The sequence below is a fragment of the Saccopteryx bilineata genome, chromosome 9 (genome assembly GCF_036850765.1).
Source record: "Saccopteryx bilineata isolate mSacBil1 chromosome 9, mSacBil1_pri_phased_curated, whole genome shotgun sequence".
Taxonomy (NCBI): Eukaryota; Metazoa; Chordata; class Mammalia; order Chiroptera; family Emballonuridae; genus Saccopteryx; species Saccopteryx bilineata.
In genome coordinates this window covers 69,352,220-69,379,627 of record NC_089498.1, presented here as the reverse complement: position 1 = coordinate 69,379,627, position 27,408 = coordinate 69,352,220, and the positions used below count along the sequence as shown (strand labels likewise).

The following is a 27,408-nucleotide window of genomic DNA, read 5'->3' as shown; positions in this document are numbered from 1 at the left end:
ATTTTTATTATCTCTCTTCATTTCTCTCTGTGAGTTGCTTCTGTTGCCTCCCAGGCTTATCATCCACATGTATTCCCCTCCCCCAACTTCTTTATTTTTTCCCCCTTATATTCATACTGCCGCCTCTTATACATATTCCTACAAAATGGCAATGCAGGAGAGGTTTAGGAAGCAGATTAGACTTGCCACAAATGTTGACCAAGGAGATGCTGAAAGATAAAATACTAATTCACTTGGTGATGGTGAGTGAATGGTGCAATCTTTTTATTTAGTTAATTATATATACAAGAATTCAAGGGAAAGTTGTTATTATACATACTTTTGTCAAACTAAATCATTATGAAAGAAGTGAAAGGTTTTCATGGCTCTTGTGACAGTCTCAAGAAATAGACTGCATTAATCATGCTGCATAAAAGTACAGAAGCAAAGGTTGAAACGTTAAACTCATGGAGATGAATAATAATTGTAATGGCGCTATTCGTCTTCAGACTTCTTTACAAAATGAAATCACATTTTTCCCCATAGTCACAATGATATTAGCACCTTTCAAAGATATTGGAATTAAGGTAAAGAGGTTAAAAGGAATCATTTCAGACCAGAAATGGAAGCCAACTTATGAGAATTGGAATTTCATTATGGTAATAGAAAAAAAAGTTTTGAAGTAGAAACTTGTACCTCTGGTTCTGGTTGTGCCTCTGTGTCCACTGTGCAAGGTCTGTTGGCCCTTCATGACTTACTTTCTAGCTCCTGATTTCCTTACTCTCAAAATAAATGATGGGTTCAACAAATTGTTCTCTAAGTTAACTTTCAGTATTTAAAGAGTTTGGTTCAAATCTCACTTTCCTCTGAATATTGTGCTTAATCCTCTTAACTGGTGAATTTAATTAGTGAAGTCTTTCAGTTCCCATTATGCCTGTCATTTAACATTTTAAAATAGGAAAAAAATATCTCAAAGATGTAATTTTGTAATTTAGTTCTTCTTGAGTGTTGAAAAGAGATGACAATTAAATGCTAGTGTGTGTTGCTTCAGCAATTTCTGATTAGGAAAATGTGAGCAATGGGAGTTTTGTGAGAATACCTGTGATAGGTAGCAGATTCTCACAGAACCTTAAAAATAGGGACCAGAGCCTGACCTGTGGTGGCGCAGTGGATAAAGCGTTGACCTGGAAATGCTGAGGTCGCCGGTTCGAAACCCTGGGCTTGCCTGGTTAAGGCACATATGGGAGTTGATGCTTCCAGCTCCCCCCCTTCTCTCTCTCTGTCTCTCCTCTCTCTCTCTCTCTCTCTCTCTCTCTCTCTCTCTCTCTCTCTCTCTGTGTGTGTGTGTGTGTGTCTCTCCCTCTCCTCTCTAAAATGAATAAATTTTAAAATATTTAAAAAAAATAGAGACCAGATAATATTATTGTCCTCTTAGTGACACAAGTTTCATCGATCTTTATTCTAGAGGCACACCATCACTATGACTCTTGTGTGTGTGCGCATGTGTGCGTGTGTGAATTCCTACTTCTACTTCTGTTGGTATATTTTGTCCGTATTTTTCCTTTTTAGTTCCAGAACGATAAAACTTGACTTATCTCACCAGTCATTATTTCTGCCCATTGAACAGAGTTTTATGCGCTAGGTCACCTAATGACCATTTTGAGATGCTCAGGAAATAATCTGAAAGTTGGGACTATAGGTTGTGTACTCTCTCTTAGAAAGAGTTATTAGGAAGAGCAGAACCCAGTGTCCAATACTGATATAGTTAGAATATTGAGTTTTAACTAGTGTACCTTATAAAGATGTTCTTTAAAATAAGCATAATGTTTTTCTTCATGAAATGACTAGAGTATGACAGAGTAGGTTTCTGACACTAGTGTTTCAGTTTATATTAATGGGACATTACACTCAGTTGTTGATGTAAAAAAAAACTAGTATGTAGTGTGAAAGGCAGAGATTCAGGGCTAGGAAAATTTTTTCATGCCATTTATTTTTAAAATTAAATTTATTGGGATAACATTGGTTAATAACATTATATAAATTTAAGGTATACAATAATACAGCATCTGTATACTCTATTTTTTGCTCACCACCTGAAGTCTAGTCATCTTTCTTCACCATGTATTTGTCCCTCATTATCCTGTTCATCCTTCTCCCAACCCCCTTTCCCTCTGGTAACCACCACTGTGTTTTCTGTATTTTATGAGCTTGTTTTCCTCTGTTTTGTTGGTTCATTTGTTCCTTTTTGTTTTATATCCCACATATCAGCAAAATAATACATTTGTTGTTCTTTTTTTGTCTGACTTATTTCACTTAGCATAATACTCTCAACATTCATACATTTTGTTGCAAATGGCAATATTTCATCTTTTTTATGGATGAGTAGTATTCCATTTTATATATGTAGCACATTTCATTTATCTAATTATTCATCAAAAGACATGGAAGTTGTTCCATTTATTGGCTGTTGTGAATAATGCTGCAATGAACACAGGGGTATACCTTTACTAATAAGTGTTTTAATATTTTGGGGTTAGAAGAGGAATTTCTGGGCCATATTTTAGCTCTATTATTAATTTTAATAGGAATCCCCACACTGTTTTTCATAGTGGCTGCATAGTTTATATTTCTACCAGTGTGTGAGGGTTCCTTTGTCTCCACATCCTACCTAACACTTATTTCTTGTCTTGTTGATAGTAGCCATTCTAACAGGTATGAGGTGGTATCTCATTGTGGTTTTGATTTGCATTTTTCTTATAACAAGTGAGGTTGAACATCCTTTCATATGTCTGTTGGACATCTGTATGTCCTCCTTAGAAAATTGTTCGGGTCCTGTGCCCATTTTTTATTTGAATTGTTTGCTTTTTGCTGTTGAGTTGTAGGAGTTCTTTATATATTTTGGATATTAGTCCCTATTGAATGTATCATTTATAAATATCTTCTTCCATTTGGTTTGTTGCCTTTTTGTTGTTGACAGTTTTTTTTTTTTTTTTTGCTGTGCAGAAGTTTTTTCGTTTGGTGTAGTTCCATTCAAACTGGGTAGAATCACCAGGTTCCCCATCTTCTTGCTGCTGATGGAGTGACCTGGGAGCCCAGGTTGAAAACTGGAGGAAATGAGTAAATGAGGTTTAATTATAATTATCTTACCCCCTTGTTATGTGGTTCTCTAGGGTAGGCTGGTTCTCTTGACCAAAGGTCATTGATCCTCTCAAAGTGGCTTTCTATATATAACTTTCTCTAGGTCCCAGTTACTATTTATTTTCTTGGCTCTTTGGTCCTAGGGGTGGTATACTCCAGTTATTAGCATGTGGTTAATGTATTGTATCTTTGTCAGTGGTTTTAATACTTGGTGTACATTAGAAACACCTGGAGAAGTTGACAAAACAGATTGCTGAGCCCCACCCCCAGAATTTCTGATTTAGTAGGTCTGGGGTGATGCTCCAAATTTGTATTTCTAACAAGTTCCTAGGTAATGTCAGTGCAGCTGGTCCAGAGACCACATTTGGAGAACTAATGCCTTAGGTTTTTCTTGTATCTTGCCCAAAGCATTATTGAATTATCCCTTTATTAAACCCCTTTTCTATTCTAATTTGGGTGTGCCAGCTGTTTACCGATAGGACTTTGTGTAATATCTTTTTCTACTATATCAAAAATAGTCCTGAGAAAACAGAACCAAATATAGCATTCTGGAATTAGTTTTATCACATATTTAAGGAATGTAAAAAATAAAAGGACATCGGTACTTTATTACATGGGGTGGCAATGTAGTTACTCAAATTATCACTGGTGGTAACATTGGATAAACTATAGATGAAAGACAGACTTTTGGGTGATCAAGTGATACTTAGCTGTATGGTAATGATACTATACATATATAAGATTGTGGAGTCCTCTGGCTTCTTTTTCTGATGCTGAGAAGGGTAAACAAAGAAGAAGAGTAGTTAAAAACTGTGAAAATGCAATTGAGAACATATGTGGACAAATAAGAAGCCATCTGTTGCAGACTTAAAGCTCATTACTTGTAGGTTTAAGGCAAATATGGCAGAGGAACCTCTAGCCCTTAACAGAATCCCCCTATCTCACTAAGAAATACAGCCCTTTCAGTCCATAAAATCCTTTCACTTGTCTAACAAACTAATGCTATGTAACCTCAGGATTCACCTTTACCACCTCTTATTGACTCTGGAGACTAGATGAGAAGGTACACAGCCTACCCTAAGAGGAATAGTTTATACAATTAAAGAGTTCAAGACCTTGCCAATCTTTATTGACACACATTGGGAGTGGATACTAAGGTCTACCAGAATAAATTAATTTGCATTGGTGTACTCACTTGAGGTTTCGGATTTAATATATTTTCTTGGGCACTTGAGGAAGTCATTAATAGCCTATGAAGCATATTAATTGAAGCCTGAACTCAATGATGATCTATAGTTAATGAGGTAGAAGTGTTTGAGTTTACCTGACATACTGTAGAGGAAGAAATTTATTGGTTTAGGGAAATCAAAATGCTGGACTGAATCAACCAGGTCTCAGCCACACTCCCTAAGCAGTCCAGAGGACACCTTTTTTTTTTTCTTTTTCTTTTTTTGTTAAAGCATTAAGAAATGCATTGGTGAGGTGGATAACAGTATTTTTGAATAGTTCTGTGGTTGCTGTCCTCTGTAGGAAGGAGATGATAGTGGATTATTGTATAATAGAATTGGGTTCCATGAACTTAATAGGATTAATAGGGGGAATCTCAGAGTTATAGAGGCCAGCTAGTTTCCTTGAATCATTATGAACAAGGTGTTTGAAACTATAACAAGACACAGGGGTGGGTTTGCTTATAAGGATCAATGGGAGTGGTTCTCAAACATTACTGTGCATCAGACTCACTTAGGGAGCTTGTTAAAACCCAGATTTCTAGCCCAATCCTAGAATTTCTATATCTATAGGTCTGAAGTGGGATCTGGAAATGATCAATTATAATTGAAATTCTAATGAGGTGATGCTGGTGGGTTGGGGGCCACACTTTGAGAACTATTATTATATAGCAATAGCTAACTGATTATGCAATTCTAAGATTAAAATAAATGTGCAGCCTTTCAAAGTACCATCTCATAAGTACAGGCAGAAAAATTCTGCCTGTGGCAGATTTTAAGGGAAGAAATGAGTCACCTTAGTGCTTTTGGATATATGCCAATTCACAGTAGAGAGCCTCTAAAATGGGGGAAAGACTGGGTTTCTTTGTTAAAGGACATTGCAGTATAGCCATGGGTGTATATTGTGCATTTTTATCCAATCCATCTCTAAACATATTTTTATGATATATTAATATAGGGGGAAAAGGCATTCTCTTGATATATGGATCAATCTTTGTGGTTTACTGACCAGCTGTGAATGGATAGGTGTTGTTCTATAGCTCCATGCAGAGGTAACCCTGAAAGGCAGTGGGAGGAAAAATCTTCATGATATACAGAACCCTGCAGCCTTCTACCAGGGTACATAGAAGAAAGGGAAATACACAGCCCTCTGAGTTATTAGTTTCTGGCTCTAAATTTATACTGATCCCCAGGGACCTTAACTACCACCATAGTATACCCATCAGAAGAAATTTATGATGGTATTGAATAGTAGTGTTATGAGTCCAATAGCAGTTTCGTGTCCCTGTTTAACTTGATTGTTTGGTGAGCACAAAAATCATATGGGTTGTGGAGCATGAGAATATAGTTTTGCAAGCTTACTCAGGTAGTGACACCGATTGCACATGTTACTCCAATTGTAGTATTTTTTATGGGGATAAACTACTATAGCCTCCTGAAAGTGTTTTATTTTCTTTTTCCATTGGGAAGAAAAAAACAGAAGTCCTTTACCTTTATAGGGCAAGGACAACAGTGTGTGTTTAAGGTTTTTACCATTAAGCACTATGCAACTAATCACTGTCATACATAATCTAGAGGTATTTTTATTTCCTTTTTATCCAGTAGAACATAAAATATGTCTATTACATTGATAATGCTATTCTAATTTAACCTAATTGGCAGGAAATAGCAATTATTTTAGTCACCTTCATGAAATGTATGCATGTCAGAGTGTAGGAGGTAAACCCTGTAAAAACTCAAGGGGCTGCCACATCAGTGAAGTTTCTGAAATTACCATGACACTAAAGCAGGCTATTTTCTTCTGAAGTGAAAATGAATTTTTATACCTGCACCTCGAACCCCCTTCACCACCAAGAGTTAGGCATAATTCTTGGTGAGCCTCTTTGGATTTTGAATGCAACAGGTTTTATATTTAAGCAGGATGCTACTGCCTGTGTACCGGATGAACTCACGACTGCTAGTTTAAGTGAAGCCAGGAGAAAGAAAGAGCTCGGCAATGGGTCTTATCTGCAGGGCAAACTGTCCTGCCCCAGGACTATTGTGACTCAGATGACTCAATGTGTGGAAAATGTGGATGAGAGAGATACTACTTGGAGCTTCTGTCAAACCTCAAAGGAGAATTATGGCACAGACCCTTCTATTGTCAACAACTTTTCCCATTTGAAAAGCAGTTTTTCTCACTTGTTTATTGGCTGTAATAAAGACTGAACACCCACCTGACCACAGGGTGAACTAGATGTTATCTAATATAGTGAACCATAAAAACCAGATGCGCTCAGCAGCAGTCCCATAAATCAGATGTGATGTATCAAGAGCAGGCCTGAGAAGACTCAGGAGGCACAAGTAGACTGGATAAGTAGATGACTTACAATCCCATGGTACTTGGTCCCTCACTTACAGCTTCATGGGGAGTTTCCTATGATATATTAATAAAGAAAGAACATGCATGGTCCTGAATTATGGATTAATTTGCATGGTATGCTGAAATCAGTGGTAGGGCATAGGTACTACACTGCAATCCCATGCAGGAATGACCATGAAAAACAGTGGGGAAATTCTTCCAGTGGACTAAACTCTGAGCCTTGCATCTAGTTGTTAATTTTGTGTAGAAGTAAAGATGTCGAAAGGTATCAGTATACATTCATTCATGGGCAGTGCCTAGCACACTGACTGACTTGTTAGGGACTTGAAAATAAAACATTTGGGAAGTTGATGACAAGCAGGTCTGGAGGAGATCTCTTAGAGTTGTCATGCAGTGTGAAGATATTCTTGTCTCACATTAATGCCAATCAAATAGATACACAGTGGAGGAGGCACTCAGTTTTTAAGTGGACAAATGACCCCTGTGGCTTGCTCAAAGTGCCCCTGTACAGTGTGGATTTGGTGACTGAATAGACATATGAAAGGTTCATTAAATGGTTTTTTCTTCCCCAAAGCTGATCTGTCTTACACCAGTTGCTGAGTCTCCAGCTTGCCAAGATCAGGAATCAATGTTGGCATCATCTGACCATACAGATATCCATTACTGTGTGGATGTAGGAGGCAGTATGTTATTCTTACAAAGAAAGACACAAAGTTTAAATATTGATTTGTTGCTATTCTTTATAGGACTTCTGCCATTTTTAGACTTGTAAAATATTTTATCCCTCTTTGAGGTATCCTCATGACATCAACTCCAATGAATAGACCTTCTTATGGTTTCCATGGTCTCAAGACCACAGAATTTACTAGTCATATCATGTGCACATCATTGAGAAACAGCTGGATCTTGAGAATGGTGACATGGTCTGTTACAGGCTCAGTGATAGGCCTAGCAGGGAGATAATACCATGTTATATTTTAGAAACAAGAAAAGAATTTATGCTATAACTTTTGATTAGATTCTCCTTCCCCCCAAACCTCTTCATTAATAATATACTATAATTTCTAGAATAACAATGATTTATTACTGGGTCATTGCTTACCCACATTTTATATTTGTAAGAAAATCTTTGTTAGAACTAGGAATTTAACTTCAATTTCCCTGAAAAATTCATGACATTCAATGTCTGCCAGAGGTTCTTCCTGAGGTGTGGCGCTGCTGTGAACTGCATGTATGGAGGAATCGTAGGTAGTGGTCTTGCATGTATACAGTTGTAATGCTGGTGGCTGAGGCCAGGCAGGTCCACATTGGAATCAGGCAAGTGGTAAAGAAACTGTGGAGCCAGAAAGCATTAGGGCCATTTTGTTTAATAGAGTCTCACAACGGCAGACAAGCACACAGGCAGGGGAAAACCTCTTTTCCTGCACACAAACAGCAAGAGTGGTCCCTCACAGTGGCAGGCAGGCAGGCAATTGGCGCATCCACAATCCCCCATCTCTCTGGAGCACAAGCACCCATCGCCTTATATAGGCCATACACACCTGCGCTGCTACGCATCCACACACCAATCAGTCAAAGTGCTTGAAGCTGGTAACCCTGTGAGCAAGCCTAACACAGCTGCCCCACAATGGTAGTTTCCAGTTTTCAAAGCCCTATTACATAACATTGCTTAGCAATAGCTGGGATAAGTAGTATAATAAACAAGGTTTAATCGAAAATAACCCAAAAAACATTAGTGTCAAAGGTGCATATCTTTTAATTTACTGAATGGATTTTATTTAACTCTTAACCTATTCTCACCTATGATAATTAAAACTCATATTGAAACCTTTAGAACAGGGGTCCGCAAACTATGGCCCACGGACCTCATGCGGCCCCCTGAGGCAATTTATCCGCCCCCCCCCCCCGCCACACTTCCGGAAGGGGCACCTCTTTCATTGGTGGTCAGTGAGAGGAACACATTGACCATCTCATTAGCCAAAAGCAGGCCCATAGTTACCGTTGAAATACTGGTCAGTTTGTTGATTTAAATTTACTTGTTCTTTATTTTAAATATTGTATTTGTTCCCGTTTTGTTTTTTACTTTAAAATAAGATATGTGCAGTGTGCATAGGGATTTGCTCATAGTTTTTTTTATAGTCCGGCCCTCCAACGGTCTGAGGGACAGTGAACTGGCCCCCTGTGTAAAAAGTTTGGGGACCTCTGCTTTAGAAATTGAGAAGCAACCCCACAGCTTGTTCATAAGATTTACCACCATTAAAACAGCTTCCCGTAAAAAATAATAAAACTGGAATTCAGTTGATTTCCCACAATTTAGTGTAAAACAGAAAACGCAGTGTAATATATTGTGTTTACTTTTTATAATGCTGGTGGCTGAGGCCAGGCAGATTCACAGTGGATTTGGGCAGAAGGTAGAAAAACTGCAGAGCCAGAAAGCATTGGGCCATTCTGTTTAATAGATTCTCGCATCAGCAGATGAGCAAACAGGCAGGGGAAACCTCTTCTCATGCAAACAAACAGCAAAAATGGCCCCTCACAGTGGTGGGCAGGCAATCTGCCATCTGCCATCTGCCCTGAGGGCAAGCACCTATAGCCTTACATAGACCATACACTCGTGGGGCTGCCAGATGCTTACTCACTAATCAGACAAAATAAAAGGGAGCAAGCCTAACGCAACTGTTTACCCAACACTTTCAAGGATGAATAGGAAATAGTACCACATCATGTTACCTCTTCAGGCTTCATAATCATCTCTCATTTTTACTTCTAATTGCTCTTCAAGAGTTATAATGAAAACATAATTTAAGTGATAGAACTGTTTCACCACCATTTATAATAAAAAACTAAAAAGGTTTTAGTTTCTCTTGGAAGAGTAAGCAACTAAAACACCATAAAATTGAAAGAGCACTGTTTCTGGTTAGCAATATGAAATAGGAACAGATGATGTGGTTCAAGTTGTGTTTAACATGAAAGTTTCGTGTAGTCACCTTTACACCGTAATGTGGGGCAGCTGTGTTAAGCTGGCGGGGCAGCTGCAAGCACTTTGACTGATTGGTGTGTGGGTGTGTAGCAGCGCCAGGTGTGTATGGCTTATATAAGGCGATGGGTGCTTGTGCTGGAGAGAGATTGTGGATGCGCAGATTGCCTGCCTGCCACTGTGAAGGGCCATTTTGCTGTTTGTGTGTGGAAAAAGAAGTTTTCCCCTGCTTGTGTGCTTATCTGCCATTGTGAGACTCTACTAAACGGAATGGCCCTAATGCTTTCTAGCTCCACAGTTTCTTTACCATTTGCCAGAATCCAATGTGAACCTGCCTGGCCTCAGCCACTGGCATTACATATAACAATTAACGTTATCCAATAAGTCTAATGGATTGATTAGGGTTTGAAGTTCTGGTAACTGTTAGCACTTTTTGAAACTTTTTCTTCTTTGTCCAATAACTGATAATAGTAAGATTCCACTTTAGGATACTAAGTTGTATAAATACCTGCAGGGGCTTAGTAGATTGGGAAGAGTGAATAGAACCATCAACACTTCTTTAAATCAAAAAGTGTATTTATATTACTATTTCCTTGATGATATTAAATTATATAAATGTATTATTCTTGAAAATACTGTTGAGAAGCTCAATTAAGTAGACACACCCCCCCCTTTTTTTTGAGACAGAGAGAAAGTCAGAGAAAGGGATAGACAGGGACAGACAGACAGGAAGGGAGAGAGATGAGAAGCATCAATCATTAGTTTTTCGTTGAGACACCTTAGGTGTTCATTGATTGCTTTCTCATATGTGCCTTGACCGTAGGGCTATAACAGATCAAGTAACCCCTTGCTCAAGCCAGCAACCTTGGGTCCAAGCTGGTGAGCTTTGCTCAAAGCAGATGAGCCCATGCTCAAACTGGTGACCTTGGGGTCTCAAACCTGGGTCCTCCGCATCCCAGTCCGATGCTCTATCCACTGCGCCACTGCCTGGTCAGGCTACACCCCCCTTTTTTATGAGTAGACTAGATTTTTTCAGCATAACATTGTGTGGAAAACTCCTTCAAAGGTGCTCTTAGAGGTGGTTGGAAGGAGTCCCAGTAAAGGTAAAATCTATAAAGCTAACAGATAAATATCTGCTTAAATTGTTTCTATCCGTGAATGTCAATTTTTATTATAGGGCAGAATTTAATTAATTTTGTTTCATTTAGTAAATGTTCTTATACAATGTAGTTGCTGCACTAGATACTATCTCATATTTTTAAGTAGTTCAAAGTGTTAAAGATTATTTATTATGGGGCAGGAGAGGGCATGTTAATAATGTATGTATTAAGTTTTCTTCTAAGTTACTATAATGCCGGTGGCTGAGGCTAGGCAGGTCCACAGTGGATTCAGGCAAATGGTAGAGAAACTGTTGGACCATTACCATTTAATAAAGTCTCACAATGGTGGACAAGCATATAGGCAGGGGGAAACCTCTTCTCTGGCACACAAACAGCAAGAATGGCCGCTCACAGTGGTGGGCAAGCAATCTGCCATCCACAATCCTGCATCTCTCTGGAGTGTTAGCACCCGTAGCCTTATATAGGTCATACAGACCCACGCACCAATCCTGCAAAGTGCTTTCAGCTGCTACCCCTGGGAGCAAGCCTAACACAGCTGCCCCACAGTTACATACCTTAAATCCCTTAGGTCCAGTTGACCCTGAACATGTGAATAGACTCCAGTCACTAAAGAATTCCCTGAAGTGTATATACACCAGCCAAAATTATAGATTCTATTTTGAAGATTTTACTGTTATGTAACAAGGATGCTATTTATCCCCCTATACAACCCTTTTTACCACTGCTAGCATAATGTTTGGTACTCAGTGGACACTTAAGAAATATTTTCTGAAAAACATAAATCAGTAAGTGTTTAGAGAAAATATTCATAAGGAAATCTAACCCTCAGAGAAAATTATCGATGGAGACAAGATATACGTGGAGAAGAAAACTCAATATTGACATAATCTCAGGAAAATTATATTCATACAGTCATCCCAAAATTTTAAACATGAAATGTATTCCAACTACACTGAATTAATTCTCTCACTAATGTTCCCCTTTGCCTCCAAATTTCTCTATATAGGTACCCTTCTTCTTCCAAATTTATATTCTGTTAATTAGATGATTACATATATTTGCTTATATTAGAAATTCAGGCAACATTTTAAAAAATTAAATGATTTTTAAGAAGAATGGATACAAGCCTATGCACAATATTGAATCAAATACACAAATTTATAAGGGCACCAGAAATTTACTCCAAGGAAAGAAGTCCTATGAAAGTGACTCCGAATTCTGTCACTGAGATAGGAGTTAAAAGATATAAATTACTGCCAGTTAAACCAACCTCAGTGATTTTTTTTTATTGAAGAGTTCTAATTTGTTTTATAAAAGTTTAATTTCAAATGAGAATAGCTGCTAATATCCCTTATCACCATTATTTTGTTATACGTGGTAGGAAGATAAGCAGATAAGGTCATCTACTTAGACTGAGATGCTATGCATTATTTACCGCTCTAATTTTTGTTCAGTAATTGGTAGGTGCAGTTCTAATTTTGCTTGCTAATGACTACGATATATTGTTCAGGTAAATTAGAGAAATAGAATATTCTGTTACTTTCAGCAGTATTGCTAAAAAGTGATACAATAAGTTTTAGTTGAATTAAGTGCTTTTACCATTATTATAATTCAACACAAAGATTCTAAAACTAAAAACACACCATCAATGAAATGAATTTGAATAGAATGAAATTGTGTATTTGTTTGGCATTTAACTCTATCACCAGCTGCCCTTTATTGTAATTTTGGGCAGAATGTTGTTTTATGATCTACATTAAATGGTTATTATCTGTGAGAAAATATATTTTAAATTGCTCTCTTGATTTTGAAATAATAGTGAAGTATAAAGGAAAAGATGGAAATTCTTTCTCAAAGGTCTGAGGCAGAAAATAGACTTTTTAAAGATTAACATGTAATAGGAGATCAGAAGTCACAAAATTATAAAGCCTTTTTTTTTAACTAGAAGGGAGAAGCATTAGCAGCTAAGGAAACCGGTCATTAGCATGTTAAGATGTATATGTACTTTCTAAGTTGGCAGAATTTGAGTCACATGGGAATCCAAATTAAATCATATAGGAAGTTAGGTCAAAGATGATTTTTACTCAAGAAGCTTCTCAGGAATAATAGCTGAGACCTGCATATACATAAAGGTCTTGATACAGCTATTAAGAGTAAAAAAGTCTTCAATTCCTATAGTAGCAGATTCCATGCCAAGCTCTAATGTACCGAGCCACTCATAGCTGAAGTCATAAACAAATGAAATCAATAAAATCAAGCAGGCAAGTCAAGAACTGGGGTTCCTTCTCAATGTTTAAAGGTTTCAATATGGGTTTTAATTATCCTAGGTAGGAATACATTTAAAGTTGAATACAATCTGTTTTAAGTTAGAAGTAATGCCGGTGGCTGAGGCCAGGCAGGTTCATATTAGATTTGGGCAGAAGGTAGAAAAACTGTAGAGCTGGAAAGGGTTGGGCCACTTCATTTAATAAAGTCTACAACAGCAGATAAGCACACAGGCAGGGGAAACTGCCTCTCAGGCAAACAAACAGCAAAATGGTCCCTCATAGTGGCGGGTAGGCAATACACACATCCACAATCCCCCATCGGTCCTGAGCGCCGGCACTCACAGCCTTATATAGGCCATACACACATGTCGCAGCCACACACTCACACACCAGTAAGGCAAAGTACTTGCAGCTGGTAAACCAGCGAGCAAGCCTAATACAGCTGCCCCACAACATCCAACTGTGGTTCTAGTGATTCTGTTAAATCTTGTTCATTGTACTATTCATCTCAGATGAATGTTTTGAGGGTGGCGTTTTAAACAATATGTAGGTTCATCAAGTACATAGACTTAGTACTATGTGGGGGATGACAAACTATTTGGGTGTTCATAAGTGTAAATGAAAGGAGCCACAGAAATGAGAAAGAAATTTTAAAAAATCACTTGTTAGAGACAACAATGAGATGAGCTAGAGAGAGGAGAAATGTTTTGTAAATAGGTGGGTAATAAATGCTGTACAAACATATAGAAAGTCAGTAGATGAGGTAAGATAATTTCATCTTTCATGCCAAAGGCCACAGTTTTAGTCACTTAACAGGTCAATTACCTTTCATTTGTTCTTGACTAAAGGTCATACTATTAACTCCATCTGCCTCACAAATCACAACTATCACGTTTTAGAAGCATGCCATATTCCAAGCTCCATAGTAAGTGCTTCATGAGCATTATTTTATTTAACCCTCACAGCTATTTTATGGAGGAGGCATCAATAGTTCCATGTAGAAGGGGAAACAGACTTGGAGAGTTGAATTTATTATACATTCTGAAAGAGCCAGAGGTATGACATGCATCTGGTCCCAATGCACATCCTTTTAAACCTTACACTTTTCTGTAGTTGGTCACATTAGATATTTCATTATGTAAGAAATGGTGAGTAAATAAGCAAATTAACACACATATTAATTTGTGTATTATAGACTGAAAATGGATTAGCAGAATCATCTTATCACTGGAGGCACATAGTAAGTAGATTAAAGAAGTTCTTAGGACATCACCCTGGGAGAGATTGCAGAACTAGTGTTGGAGTTAGATCAGGGTATTGGTAGTCTACACAGTCATTAAACATTTTTGGTATTTTGAATTATCTTACTGTATGTCGGAAGTAGTTCATAGAAGAAGATCTGAAGTAAGACAGCTTACAGAGTTTGGCTGTTCCACTAATGATGTGACCTTGGTAACATTTCTTAATACAATGCCAGTGGCTGAGGCCAGGCAGGTCCACATTGGATTCGGGCAGACAGTAGAGAAACTATGGAGCCAGAAGGCGTTGGACCATTCTGTTTAATAGAGTCTCGCAATGGTGATCGAGCCAACAGGCAGGGGGAACCATTTCTCAGGCAAATAAACAGCAAAAATGGCCCCTCACAGTGGTGACAAGGCAATCCACAATTCACCATCCACAATCTGCACTGAGGGCAAGCACCCGTAGCCTTATATAGAGAATACACATGATACTGCCATGTGCTCACACTCTAATCAGGGAAAGTGCTTGCAGCCAGTAAACCAGTGAGCAAGCCTAACACAGCTGTTTTCCCCATGCTTACCCATCTCGGTTTTTGTGCTTGGAAAGAGAGACACAAATAGCATCTACCTTAGGAGGTGATGATTAAAAGTGATGGCACACATAAAATACTTAGTACAGATCCTGACACATAGAGAAATTTTATAAATTTTAGCCATTATTATAATTTTGCATATCTTATTAAATTCTCAATTTTGTTAGGCTTTGTATTTTATAGTTCTATAAAAGCAATGTAATTTGGTAATAAATTTTATTTATTCTCTTTTAAAGACTAGATCTCTCTTTTTCATTAGTATCAAATAATCTTTGAGTTCTATTTAAAGTCTATTTGAATTTTTAAAATCACTCCTGAAGCCATATTGACTTTTATGAAAAGTATTTAAGTTGTATGCCATTATATATTAATTTTCTATGTTCTGGACTGTGTATTTGGTTGGATGATGTGGACTGGAATTGTGAGACTTGTATGTGAATTATAAAATAAACTAAAAGTATAAGGGGAAGAGTTCATTAAAAAAATCTAATTTCTAATATTTTTAGCTATATAGTATAGACTTTGAGGAGAATGACTTCCTTTGATGCATCAGTTTTTGGAAAATGTTGTATAGTCTTATACTCTCTTATAAGATTTAATTATAGTCAACCCAGATAAAATACTATTATCTTAGTTAGTTGCTACTTCTCCAAGACAATTGATGAGAGTATCACCACTTCTGACATTAGAGTTAGGTCTTTTTATTATCTATGTGATTGAAGTTGTGTTATTTCCACATATTTAAGCCACTACGGTTTTGGGGGTATAATGTAACAAAGCCATGCAACTGAGCATCTGTTCAAGAATATATATATATATATATATATATATATATATATATATATATATATATGATTAGGATCTGTTGGTCTACATATTTTACAAGTCGTGTAGGCCTTTAATTAACAAAATTAAATTAGAAAAAGTAGATATTACTACATTTCTTAACACCCTGAGCAGGGAATTATTGGAGCTACTAGCATTTGCATATTAAATGCAGGGCGCTACAGTTCTAAAAAACCCTGCTTATAGAGATTCTAAAGACTTTGTTGGATTCATGTTATCCATGACAGACTATGAAAAATAATTGATAATTTTTCTCACCTACTAATAGTAATTTAGTATGTTTTATCCTTTGTCTCTAGCATCTTGAAATGATTTACTGAACATGTTATATGATGATTAGAGCAAAGATAGAAGAACCACATAATAAATAAGTCCTTAGATTTGCTTTCTTTATGGTTAAGAGATCTTTAGGATTTTGGAATAAGGGAGGGTCAAATGTGTGATAGGTTTTTTTGAGGGTGTTTGTAGGAGAGGCCAGAACTTCTTTATTGGAGAGCAGGGGCTGCAGGCAGGCTGAGCTGGGTGGGGGTGGGGAGTCACCGGTAGTGGTCATCGGCCCAGATGTGGGTGGAGATCATGATCTCCCACTTGTCCCCGTTGCAGAACAGCTTTTCCTTGTTGTATAGCCACTCCTTCTGAGTCTCCAGAGAGAACTCAAAAGTTGAGGACCTTGAAGATGGTATGCATAGGCAGGCCTCCTGGTAGAAGCCAGTTGGTTACCTCAATGTCATAGTGGGTGGGCCAGTAGGTGCCATAGGCCAGGCCCATTGCTCAGCCTGGATGCTGATGGCCTGGGCAGGGCAGATGGCCTAGCAAAGCTAGCAGGAAATGCAGCGCTCCTTCCTGTCTGAAACCGCACACATCGGAAGCCTGGAATCAGCGGGCCCTTCTCAAATGGTTAGTTGATAGTTGCTGGCTCCTGGAAAAGGTAGCTCAGGGTCATGCCAGGCCTTGAGTGAGCTCAGTCTACAGCAGGATCTGAGCCTTCAAGTCAGTCACCAATTTTATGTCCACCAGGGCTCTTGCAAGTTCACGTGCTTGTAAGTGGCTGCTACTGCACTGTTGAGGAGGCTCCAGCCACTGGGATGCCCTGCATATGCAGCATGGGTGTAGTCAGACAACACATCTTTTATATATTGAGAGAGGAAGTGAGGGGTAGGGAGGGAGGGAGAGCAACAGAAAGAGAGAGAGAGAGAGAAAGAGAGAGAGAGAGAGAGAGAGAGGAAGAGAGATTGGTTGTTTCATTTATTCATGCCATCATTTGTTGATTCCTTATGTGCCCTGGATCAAACCTGCAACCCCAGCATGTTGGGAGGATGCTCTAACCAGCTGAGCACTTAGTTATGGTCAGGCTATGCATCTTGAAGTGTTTCAGCTCCTTCCCTGTGTGTAGCAGGCTGTCCAGGTAGTCTGCCCTTCTTTTTTTTTCTCTTTATTTCTGGCCTCTGAAAATCATGGATTTTTGAGATCTAGACCTTAGGTGTAATTACCTGATCCTAATTTCTTCATCTGTAAAAGAGCAAACAATAATCCTTCCTTTAAGGGTTCTTTTGAAGAGGAAATAAAATAATTTATGTGAAGTGGCTGATACATAATGATGCTCACTGCATTTTAAAAGTTATGCTATTTGTGACCTGGTGCTTATTTCTGCCTTCTCTCTTCCTTCTGTTTTCACATTTAAAGCTTTTAACTGGAGTAATCTCTTGCCTCTTTCATAGATATTAATCCAGACCTGATTTATTATATGTGATAGTATGGTGCTCTTCAAACTGGAATACCCAGGGGGTATGCATGATGATGAGCTAGCTAGTGGTATATCTGAAAAAATGTTAAAGCTGCTATAATATTTTATTTTTATTTAAGAAAATAAAATAGGTTTAGTAATATTTAATGTATAGGCAAAGGTTAGTGTTTTTATGTAATGTATAAATAAATACATTGAGTGTGAATGCTAATTTTTTTTTTTCTGAATAGGAGTGCTTTATCAGAAAGGTTTGAAGATTATTGACCTATTATTTACTACCTGGGTGAAGCTTTGTGGGAGACAGAAAGAGGACTTTGGAAAAGTTTTTTCTGAAAACTTCCTTGGGTCCAGAATTTATCTATTTATTTATTTAATTTTAAAATTTTATTTAGAAAAATAACTTTAACACTGTGACATCGATCAATAAAAATACATAGGTTTCAGGTAAACATTTCTATAGCATTTGAACTGTTGAGTATGCTGTATACCCATCACCTAATGTCAAATCCTTTCCATCACCTTATGTTTGTCCCTCCTTACACCCTTCCTCCCCTCCCCTCCCTCACATCCCCACGTCGCCCTCCCCCTGGTAACCACTTCACTTTTATCTCTGTCCATGCATCTCAGTTTTATATGCCACCTCTGTGTGAAATTATAGAGTTCTTAGCTTTCTCTAATTTACTTATTTCACTCAGTATAATGTTCTCAAGGTCCCTCTATGTTGTCATAAATGACAATATGCCATAATTTCTTATGGCTGAGTAGTATTCCCTTTTATAAATGTACCATATCTTTACCCAATCCTTTATCAAGGGACACTTTGGCTGTTTCCATGTTTTGGCCACTGTGAATAATGCAATGATAAACATGGGGGTGCACATGTCTTTACATACCAATGTTTTTGAGTTTTGGGGGTAGTTACCCAGCAGAGGGATTGCTGGGTCATATGGTAGTTCTATTAATGTTTTGAGGAACCATTCTACTATTTTCCATAATGGCTGTACTAATTTGCATTTCCACCAGCAATGAACGAGATTTCTTTTTTCTCCACAGCCTCTCCAACACGTTATTACCTGTCTTGTTGATAATAGTCAATCTAACAGGTGTGAGGTGGTATCTCATTGTAGTTTTGATTTGCACTTCTCTAGTACCTGTTCAAGATGACCATCTTTTCATATGTCTGTTGGCCATTTGTATGTCCTCTTGGGAGAAGTGTCTGTTCAGGTCCTTTCCATACCACCCTGAATGCTCCCAGTCTTGTCTGATCTTGGAAGCTAAGCAGAGTCGGGCCTGGTTAGTACAGTGTGTCCGTAAAGTCATGGTGCACTTTTGATCGGTCACAGGAAAGCAACAAAAGACGAGAGAAATGTGAAATCTGCACCAAATAAAAGGAAAACTCTCCCAATTTCATACCTATTCAGTGCAGTTCGAAGTGGGCTAACACACAGATTTTTTAGGGCTCCTTAGGTAGCTATCCCGTATAGCCTCTACAGACTTGTCACTGACTGATGGCCTACCAGAACGGGGTTTCTCCACTAAATTGCCAGTTTCCTTCAACTGCTTATCCCACCGAGTAATGTTATTCCTATGTGGTGGCACTTCGTTATAAACACACCAATATTCACATTGCACTTTGGTCACAGATTCGAATTTAGCGAGTCACAGAACACACTGAACTTTCCTCTGTACTGTCCACATCTCGACTGGCATGGCCGTGGGCTGCTCCTCTGTATACATGGTATTATGTCATCATCTGTGCATGCACACATGCTGCCACATTATCCTACAGAAACTGGGAGGGTTTTCCTTTTATTTGGTGCAGATTTCACATTTCTATTGTCTTTTGTTGCTTTTCTGTGACCAGCCAAAAGTGCACCATGACTTTATGGACACACTGTACTTGGTTGGTTCCAGAATTTAAGTGGATCACAAGGAGGTAATCTAGGTATGGGTGTCAGAGGGCAATGTAGGTCCATGTTAGGGCTTGAATCTTTGGAATTTTTGTAGTTTTCTGGAGTGGAACTTCAGTATGGTTTTAGCAAGTTTTGTTTTTATTGTTACAGAAAGAACCACTTTGTTGAAATCTGGTTTGTTCCACATCTTCTATTAATAAGATTGAAAATCTATTTATAGGGAAAAAAGAAAAAAAATCACAGAAAATGTGCAGTGCAGATCCATTGTAAATATTCTTAAGTAATTGACAAGAACTATGCCTTACAAAATGAATACTGTTTAAATTGGTCACTTTGATACTTAAAGAGTTACATATGGCTGCTTGGTGGGATTCATATGCTGAGGAGATTTTATTTCATTTTGAAGCAAATAAATAGAAGTTCATGAAAAGAAGTATTTTGCACTCCTGTCATTGGTACTCAAACACATATAATAGAGTTTTCTTTGAGCCCAGTTTCATTTAGGATGAAGACCACTTTTGCCAAACTGTACCTGCCAGGAGAAATTGGCAGTCCTCTTGGATATGAAAGCCATTTCACAAGACCATTTCTATTTGAACCAGAGAAACAGGTTGTACAGAAGAGTAATTATTTATTTTGAGAGTTAGACTAGTTCATTTCAATGACCATAAAACATTATTTTTGCCATAGATGGTTCACTTAATAATGTTGAAATTGTGCATAGTACCAAAACATGAGATGGTTTTTATGAGAAGTGCCAATTACAAAATGGGCTACATTTACTTTGTGAGGATTCATATTACTATGGCGGTCAAAATGCTCTATGCTCTCAGTAAAAGCTGTTCTTTTTTAGTGCTCAAAGCCTATTTGATACTTTTTTAAGACTAAAATTATGCCCTAATTTTATAACCAGGAAAAGTACTAGCGTCATTATAACCATATGTTTCTCTACAATCCTGAAACACAATATCAAATGCTTGTGTTCTGAGTAGTATTTTGTTTTTGAATATTCAAGATTATATTGGACTAAGAAAGTATATCTGATGAGTGTTTTTAGGCTGATCTCATCATCTAATTACTTGTGAAGGATATAGATTAGCCTGGACTGAGCTGGGTATATAAATGACTATAAGAAGAAAAAACATCTGATGAATTCAAGTCATTTATAGGCTGTCAATTTGAGCTATGTGTGCATAAGGAATACCTTTTATAGGGACACACAGAGTTATTCAAGAAGATTGTTTTTACTATATTTATATCATACTATATACAAACATTTAGAAACTATTTATATGAAAGTAATGGCAAATCTGTTGACTGTTCATCTGGAATGGGTTTGAATATCAAAAAGGCAATATATAGAAGACTTTTTATGTGCCTTTATGGAATAGCTCAGCAGAAGCTCTTGATTTTGGGGGGAATCTCAAAGAAAGTACCAAATAATTGTGCTCAACAATTTTTTCAGGTTTAATAAATGCTAGGGAAGGGATTATTTTTCCAGCAAAGCTGTAAAGTCAAACCAGAAATAATATTCAGGTCCTTGAAATGCCTTAAATTGAGACAACTAGTATTTTTATAGAAACTGTACATTAATAAATGGTTCTTTTAAAATTTTATAATTAGTTCTGTGTTGTAGTATTTTTAACCCAGGAGTTAATGCACAGTTAATTTTATAGACAAGAAAAATTATATCTTGAAGGCCTTCCCATTTCATGAGTGTTTTTCCTTTGCTACTCAATACAATAGGAGAAAAAAAATGATAATTGTTTTGGTACTATTTAAAGTTTGGTTGACACTGAAAGTTGCTTATATAATAGATAACAACTAAATTCCAGAGAGGACAGGTAATAATCACCATTCATTAAGTTCTTAATATAATAGCTCTTTTGCTCAGTATTTTATATAAGTTATATAATGTAATTCTCATCATAACCTTATGGGACATGTAATATTGTCTCCATTTTACAGGTAATATACTTGAATTCTAAAGAAATTAAGGGAGTATATAAGTTCCACACAACTACTAAATGATAGAACTGGAATTTTTATTAAGGGTTCTCTGTACTCCCACAGATCAGCATTAAAAAGGCCATCATTTCCTAAAAGTGGGATAGCTGGGTCAAAAGGCAGTTAGATTTTCAGTTTTTTGAGGAATCTCCATACTGTTTTCCACAGTGGCTGCACCAGTCTGCATTCCCACCAGCAGTGCAGGAGGGTTCCCTTTTCTCCACATCCTCGCCAGCACTTATTCTGTGTTGTTTTGTTGATGAACACCATTCTGACTGATGTGAGGTGATATCTCATTGTGGTTTTAATTTGCATTTCTCTAATGATTAGTGATGTTGAGCATTTTTTCATATGCCTATTGGCCATCTGTATGTCCTCTTTGGAGAAGTGTCTATTCATCTCTTTTGCCCATTTTTGGATTGGATTATTTGTCTTCCTGGTGTTGAGATTTACACCATAGAACAGCTCCAAAAGGAGAAATGCACCCCCATGTTTGTGGCAGCATTGTTCACAATAGCGAAGATCTGGAAACAGCCCAAGTGTCCGTCAGAGGACGAGTGGATTAAAAAGCTTTGGTACATATATACTATGGAATACTACTCAGCCATAAGAAATGATGACATCGAATCATTTACAATAACATGGATGGACCTTGATAACATTATATGGAGTGAAATAAGTAAATCAGAAAAAAAAACTAAGAACTATATGAATTCATATATAGAAGGGACATAAAAATGAGACTCAGAGACATGAACAAGAATGTGACGGCAACAGGGGTGGAGGGTGGGGGGAGGGGGGAGGGGGCGAAGAAGGAGTGAGGGGTTGGGGGAGGGGAGGGGCACAAAGAAAACCAGATAGAAGGTGACAGAAGACAATTTAACTTTGGGGGAGGGGTATACAGCACAATCAAATGTCAAAATAATCTAGAGATGTTTTCTCTCAACATATGTACCCTGATTTATCAATGTCACTGTATTAAATTTAATAAATAAATTTTAAAAAAGCCATCATTTTACTGCATGTCAAATAGCGCTCTCATGAGAAATGTGTTTGTTCCTGTGTGGGTGCAAGAGTCACTGAGGGTCACTTGCTGGCTTCTTTCAATTGGCGCAAGTTTCTAGGAGAGGGCAAATGTCTTCATTTACTACTTGGAATTATAAATGTGTACAGCACTTGCAGAAACATACTGGATCTGCCAGGAACTAGCAAACACATTTGGGGCAGAATGAAAATGGGCCCTTTGTTTGGCCCAGCCCTTTAATTTTAAAGTGTCTAGAGCCCAAAGCAGCCCCCATCCCCTGGATACTACCTGTTATTCCAAAATTGAGACTAAAATCCGTTCCCTCTTTATGAAAAAACAATACCATTCCACTTTTCTTAACAAACCTTGTCAGTATAAAAGGAACGAAAACTGATGATCTGGCATTCTTCCCTATTTTGCCTTAAGTTCTGCATTCTGCTGCTGTTATGATGAAATCTTTAGTCACAAAAAGCAAACATAGTTCCTGCCTGCAGGTGTCCTTGCAAAAGACAAACTGTGATTTTATGATGTCCTATTCTTAGGCCACACGTAATTAATTTTAAATAATTGAGTTAGTACAAACATATTTTTATATTTTATAAAATGATTTTCTTATATCTTTTTCTTCTCTCTTTCTCTCTCTCTCTCTCTCTCTCTCTCTCTATCACACACACACACATTCACTATAAAAGAGAAACAGGGACAGACAGGAAGGGAGAGAGATAAGAAGTATCAACTTGTTGTGGCTCTTCAGTTGTTTGTTGATCGCTTTCTCATACGTGCCTTTACTGGGAGCTACAGCAGAACAAGTGACCCCTTGCTCAAGCCAGTGACCATGGGATCATGTCTATGATCCCATGCTCAAGCCAGCGACTCCATACTAGAGCTGGTGAGCCCTGTTTAAGCCAGCGACCTCATGTTTTCAATCTTGGGTCCTCAATGTCCCAGGTTGCTGCTGTATCTACTGTGCCACTGCATGGTCAGGCTTTTCTATCTTTATAAAACAAATGTTGACTTCAAAAAACTGTTACAATTCTTTAACATATCCTCCTTAGATATTTCATTTTTGATGCCTATTTGAGAAATTTTAAAAATTTATGCAGTGGGAAGTTGTGCCAAGAGAAGTGGAGTGGATAGCATAGTAATACCCAAATCACAGTCTTATTTTGTGAAAGGAAGTGTTTAGCTCAGTGCCTGATACTTCGTAGATGCCCACTGATTTTTTTTTACATCTCTGTTAGCTGCATTACCTTGGGCAGTTATCCAGGCCTCACTTATTTAAAAATGTGAGGTTTAACGATAATTTCTAAGGACTCTTAACTAGCTCTACAATGCCACAATTTCCAGATATGTAACATCTGAGGCAATAAGGATAGAATCTTTGCTGTCTCTTTAAATACATCATGATTATTTCTACCTCTATGCCTTTAATTATTGTTTTGCCCATCTGGAGAGTTTTCTGTCCTCACTACCCATCTGAAATCATCCAATTAAAATTTATTCACTAATATTTTCATTGTATACTTACTGTGTACAGTGTTAAAGAAATGAATAAAGAAAGGAACCTTTAAGTTCTAATTATCCTTCAAAGCCTTTTTAAGCTTTACTTCCTATATTAATTCTTCCTAAAAATTCTAGACAATTTAGATCTCTGTACCTTGTCATATCCTATATTTATTGCACTTATCATGTTTTTGATAATTATATTGTGTTCTGTGAAAAGGAAATTACATATTAACTAATCAACTAGCTTATAAAATCTTTCAGAGGAGATGTTATGATGTAAAATAAAAAAAAATTTTCTTTCTATAATTTTTAAGGGGTTGTAGATTAGAGGGTATGCATTGCTACTAATAATATAGTAGTTTGAATTAATAGAATTCTGAACTAGCATAATAATAATGAGTGAAATAGAAGAGAATTTAAAAGGTACTATAGGTGGTTTGTAAATGTTTACTTTGCTTGGCTAGTTTGAATATACAAGGTTGAGCAAAAGTAGGTTTATAGTTGTGAATATATGAAACAGTTTATTCTTATATTATTAATATTTATATTGTTTTTCATACCTATAACTGTAAGCCTACTGCCCCACTCTGTATATAATTTGTGGAAAGGCCTGTAACATACATAAAATTTGAAAATAAAGTAACAAGTTCACTCTAGAACACTGTTAAGTCAAATGTGTCCATTGAGACTGCTATAAACTTATTCCAACATTATCACATTTTCAGGAAGTTATTTTTAAAATAAATTTTGTAGGTATTTTGTGGCCCAAACACAAATATTCTGATTACTTTATAGCACCACTTGGTTTAGATTAAAAATGATTATATATTTAGCCTGATAAAATTACTTTTTAGTGAAACTTTATTCAATCAAATTTCTCCCGAGTATGCTGATTGGCCATTATTAAAACTTTTTTTTTTTTACTTTATGGTAACTAAAAATAATAAAAATTCATAATATATAAGTTTGTGAACACCATGGAATAAGAGGTAATTTTTCCTATCATGGTGGTTTTGAACAAAATAATACTAATTTACTGGAATGGATTCTGCTGTCTTCAAAGAAAAGACAGTTACTTTAAAGACACATCTTCTCTATTAAGTCAATTCTGTGTAAAAAAAAATTAAAATACATAACTGCAGGAATTGTTTTCAAAATGGCCAAGTGAGAACTTCTGAAAATCCATAAAAATTGCTTCATAAAAGCAATGGAATACTGACAAAAATATTCCAAATCAACTTTTTTTGAACTCTGGAAATTAGCCAAAGGCTTGCAAAAAAATGATGCCTAGATGTCATTAAGAACAGTAGTTTCTGTGATTTATTTATTTATTTATTCATTTTTAGAGAGGAGAGAGAGAGGTAGAGAGACACAGAGAGAGAGAGAGAGAAGGGGGAAGGAGCTGGAAGCATCAACTCCCATATGTGCCTTGACCAGGCAAGCCCAGGGTTTTGAACCGGCGACCTCAGCATTTCCAGGTCGACACTTTATCCACTGTGCCACCACAGGTCAGGCGTTTCTGTGATATTTTTAACTTGCCTTACTTCTTTCCCCACTGTCTAGATCCACACTGGCCTTGATAGCGAGTGGTCACAAAACCAAGGTAGCTGTGAAGTTAGAGGCTTACCGGTAGCTGGACAGGGCAGGCAGAGTAGGTTTGGACCTATCCCAAAGCCCTAATCCCTTGTGACAGTTGTCACTATATGACTAGTTCAGCAGCTTCTTGGAAAGTCCCAATCACAAGGTTTGCCTTTATTTGACCTTAATTGGAACTGCTCCGTGGGACAGAACCAACTCTAGGTATGTTGAAAGTGATCAGTAGCAATTTTTTAACATCACAGGTGCTGGAAGGCTATGCTACTAGTTGGAGAAATAAGAAGTAGACTCTGACCTTAAAAGATATCCATATAAGGTTTTGAAATGCTTTGACTATTTCTGAGGATCTGAAAATCGAAACACCTGTGTAAGGCTTTGGCATTGCCAAGAAGGACCTGAGAAAACCCTAGTCTCTTACCTTTTTCCCATCTGGATTCTGTGTGAAAGCAGGAGATGAAGGATAAAACAGTTTTTTAAAAATTCTAGACATTAAAGACATAACCCAACACATGTAGACACACGTGTGCATGCGCGCGCACACACACACACCTTTTTGACAAAAGGGAGATACATTAAATTCAGGCATTTAAGGAAATCTTTGTCCAAACATTAGCTGAACAGTAACTGAGCAGAGACTTCAATGACTGTACTAAGGACACGGACTTTATATAATGATTCCAGGAAAGTCGTTAAAACCAAAGGAAACAACAACAGCAACAAAAACAACAAAAAACCCTGAGGTGAGGAATGAACTGATCTCCATAGTTGCATACATTACATTATTTTAAATTTTCAGTTTTAAACAAATAGTTGTGAGGCATAGACAAAATCAAAAAGGTATAGACCATACATTGGAGAAAAAACAAAAAGGAAAATGTTAATAGGAATAGTCCCTGAAGAAGGCCAGATGCTGGATTCATTAGACTAATTTTAAAATGGTGAAAGAACTAAAGTAAGTTATGCCTGACTGGTGGTGGTGCAGTGGATCGAGTGTCGACCTGGATGCTGAAATCCCAGTTCCAAAACCTCCAGGTTGCTGGCGTGAACATGGAATTATTTACATGATCCCATGGTTGCTGGCTTGAGCCCGAAGGTCCTGGGCTTGAAGTCCAAGGTCGCTCGCTTGAGCCCAAGGTCACTGGCTTGAGCAAGGGGTCACTAGCTCAGCTGGAGCACCCCAGTTAAAGCACATATGAGAAAACAATTAATGAACAACTAAAGTTGATGCTTCTCATCTCTCTCCCTTCCTGTCTCAGTCACTGTCTTTCCCCATTTCTCGCTTAAAATAACAAACAAAAAGAACTTAGGTAAGCTGTATCTAAAAACAAAAGAAACATGAGAATATATGGTTCTTCCATTCTGGGTTGTTCTCTCACTCCTGGAGAACTCCTGGAGAGCTCTCATGCTCTCCCAGCCATCTCTGGTTTCTTTCTCTTGCTTGTTGTACAGAAGCTGTTCAGTTAGCTCACAGTTGTCTTTCAGGAGGAATTGCTCTGAATATAGGTTTATATTTGACATCTTCTTTGGAAGGAGCGAGATCAGTGTTTGCCTATGCTGCCATCCTGGATCTACCTCAAAAGGTATCCAAATTTTAAAGGAAGAAGTAAAATTGTCTCTATTCGCAGGTGCTATGATGTTATATATAAAAAATACTAAGGACTCCACTAAAGATCTGTTTGAACTAATGAACAAATTTAGAAAAAAAGCACAATATACAATGCACATATAAATTTAGTTATGTCTCTATACACTAAGTATGCACTATGTGGAAAAGAAATAAAGAAAACAATCCCATTTACAATAACATCAGAAACAATAAAATGCTTTGAAATAAATTTAACCATGGAAGTGAAAGATCTGTGCACTAA

The 27,408-nt window shown here is 37.4% G+C and overlaps 1 protein-coding gene and 1 pseudogene across 4 annotated transcripts in view; one reads left to right on the top strand and one right to left on the bottom strand.

Moving 5' to 3' along the window:
* The window catches only part of CTNNA3 (catenin alpha 3), a 2,095,157-nt gene that overhangs the window by 421,599 nt on the left and 1,646,150 nt on the right, over window positions 1-27,408 (top strand). The gene's annotated exons all lie outside the window — the stretch shown is intronic.
* On the bottom strand, window positions 16,287-27,058 carry LOC136313163 (NADH dehydrogenase [ubiquinone] iron-sulfur protein 8, mitochondrial pseudogene; annotated as a pseudogene).